Raw genomic sequence first — 3,431 nt, forward strand, 5'->3', positions numbered from 1 at the left:
CTGCAGTGACACGTGTCCCTACCCTCCACCATGGTGACGCACGTCTGTACCTTCCACTGCAGTGACACGTGTCCCTACCCTCCACCATGGTGACACACGTCTGTACCTTTCACTGCAGTGATGTGTCCCTAGCCTCCACTGAAGGGACAGCATGTGTCCCCACCTTCCACCGAAGTGACCCTCTTCCTCGCCCACAGGGCCAGCCCAAGGTGTGGGGGAAGGACGAGCAAGAGTCAGGTCAAGCACCCCCTTCCTCTTCCCTGAGTTCCTGCTGGTCACTCCCATGCCCGCAGCCTTGCTTGGTGGCCTAACTGCTTCGCTCAACTCTTCCACCCTGCTCCCAGGACAGTGCATTCTGAATGGAGTGGATGCAGTGGGGAGGGGTTGTGTGGACATTACCAATTACAACCGCACAGGATCTCCCTTGGGAGTGTGCTTCTGTGCAACAGGAGCTTCTACTCCTAGAGCCCCACAGGACAGAGTAGAGCTGCCCCAAAGGGTTTCCAAGGAGTGGCTGGTGGATTTGAACTGCTGACCTTTTGGTTAGCAGCCCGAGCTCTTAACCACTGCACCACCAGGGCTTGTCTACACACTATAGGCTACCACAAATCAAATGGGCACCCTCACGGTGGGGCCAGGACCTGCCCACCATGTGTGACACCAGTAGCGAGCCCCCACTTGGAGGCTTGCACATTCTGGGAATGCAGCTCTGCTGCTCTGGGGAACTGAGTCACCTAGCCCACGTCCCTTCTGCACCGAACAAATCTCTCTACTCTCCGCAGTCTTGCAACTTGCTCTGTGCTGGAGCAGGAGCTGGCCAGTGCTAGAATACCCCACTTAGTGACCTGCTGTTCCTGGTTCCTGAAATCCTGGGAGAATGTGAGTCCAAAGCCCTGCAGCCTCATGGGGTCCCTGTCTGAGTGGCCTTCCTGTAAGCAAGTCTGTCCTTGCACCAACGGCAGTGGGTGAAGGTAGAAGACATTCAGATATGCCAAAAGTATACCGTGACTGATGTTCTAGATAGGAAGTCTGAGTTATAGGATAACAAAGAATCTTCAGTTATATGTGGATTTCAGTGATCCAAATTCAAAGACCATAAGGAACAATAATCAAGACATGCTGTTACCTTCTCTTCTTCTCCCTCCTCCTCCACTCAACTCATCTACCTTTCCCATCCATCTGTCCATCTATCCACCTATTCACCTACCCATTCATCTATCCATGCATCCACCCACCTACGCATCCAATCATCCAAACAACCACTCATCCCCAATCCATCCATCCACCCACCCACCACCCATTCACTCACCCACCCGTCCAGTCATCCATCCCGACCCATCCATCCACCAATCCCACCCATCCATCCATCCACCAACGCACCCATCCATCCATCCACCAACCCACCCATCCATTCACCCACTCATCCATCCACCTATTCACCCATCCACCCATCCATCCATCCACCCACGCACCCATCCATCCATCCACCAACCCACCCATCCATTCACCCACTCATCCATCCACCTATTCATTCACCTATCCCCTCACTCATCTACCCCCACCCCCCCCCCCCCCCCCACCCCCCCCCCCCCCCCCCCCCCATCTATCCCCATCGTCCATCCAATCTGAGAACCTATATGTGCTGGGCACCATGAACAGTAGTATGTTGGGCAGACCCGGTCTGCTCCCAGGTAGCAGGTGGGAAAGGCCATGCCAGCTGACTACAGAGGGAGGTGCTGAGGGTGAGCCAATCTCTGGTTTGTGTGTGGATAGCTCCATTGTTACTGAGTTAGGAAACACTGTAGGAGAAGTCTATGAATGGGACTGACTATTGGAAACAAAGGTCAGCAGAAATATAACAATGGCTCAAGATATCAAAGTAATTCAGGTAGTAACTTCTACTCTTTGGAACACAGTCAAGAACCAGGAAATAAGCCCCAGAAGCTTTCCGAACAGCCAAGCTAGGCCATATGAAAGTAAAGATGTTCTACTCACAGTAGGACTCATCAGCTCCTTGCCTGGGTCTTCCTTACTCTTAACTTAAACGCAGCTTGAACAAGCGCAGTTGTATGGTGCCCTGGTCCACAACCAATCTGCAGCAGCAGATGAGGAAGAGGGAGCGAGGGGACGCCAGAAGCAGGCATACTGACAGCAGCAGAGAGACAGAGATGAGCTGGGACTTGAAATGGCACCACCTCTGAGGTTGTCTGGTACCGCGAGCAGGTCTGCAGGCCCCAGCGGCCTCTGGGTGACATCACTGATGATAACATAATGCTGCAATTGTTGTCACCGTGACCTCACCAAAATGCCCAGAGAAAGGGCTGCATCATATTCATGATGTTATTCAAGAAGTCCAGAAAGCAGGAAATGTATTTTTAAAAGACTTTGACTAAAATCTTAGATTAAATAAACACAATCCTATTTTTAAGGCTCAAAGGGGCAAGCTTCAGTTCCTGAACAGATTCATTTACAGGGACTACCTTATCTTTCAATAAGGCCAAAAAACATGAAATATTCCTTTGCTAATGACTGCCTATTGCTAGGCTGACCTTGTCAGCATTTGGAATTAGCAACAAAGGACCTTGTCAGGTTTCTATGTGGTGTGCTCCTTAATATATATCTTTTTCTTTTTGGCCGGAGATGGGAGCGAGGGCAAGGATAAAGGATATGGCAAAAAGCAGATAAAATGACTCTGAATATATTTTAAAACATGCATTTATGAGTATTAAGTTTTCAACTTCCAACCCCATTGCTGGCGGCTCTGTTCCATGTGGTCACTTAGGGGCCTGGCCGCTGGCGACTGTTCCACATGGTCATTTAGAATCCAGGATGCTAGCCGCTTCGCTCCACATGAACATTTAAAATCCAGGTTGCTGGCGACACTGTTCCACATGGTCACTTAGGGCCCAGGCTGCTGGTGACTCTGTTCCATGTGGTCACTTAGGACCTAGGCTGCTAGTGGTCCTGTTCCATGTGGTCATTTGGGATCCAGGTTGCTAGCAGCTCTGTTCCAAATGATCATTTAGGGCCAAGGCTGCAGGTGGCCCTGTTTTGTGAGGTCATTTAGGATCCAAGTTGCTAGCGGCTCTGTTCCACATGGTCATTTGGGGACCAGGTTGCTGGTGGCTCTGTTCCATGTGGTCATTTAAGGATCCAGGTTGCCAGTGGTTCTGTTTCACATGGTCATTTAGGATCCAGGTTGCCAGTGGCTCTGTTCCACATGGTCATTTAGGGACCAGGCTGCTGGTGACTCTGTTCCACGTAGCCAGTTAGGGCCCAGGCTGCTGGCCAACCTGCTCCACATAGTCATTTAGGATCCAGGCTGCTAATGGCTATGTTCCACATGGTCATTTAGGATCTAGGCTGCTAGTGGCCCTGTTCTACACGGTCATTTAGGATCCAGGCTCCTAGTGGCCCTGTTCCACAGGGTC

Source organism: Trichechus manatus, unplaced genomic scaffold (assembly GCF_000243295.1).
Source record: "Trichechus manatus latirostris isolate Lorelei unplaced genomic scaffold, TriManLat1.0 scaffold00128, whole genome shotgun sequence".
Classification (NCBI taxonomy): Eukaryota; Metazoa; Chordata; class Mammalia; order Sirenia; family Trichechidae; genus Trichechus; species Trichechus manatus.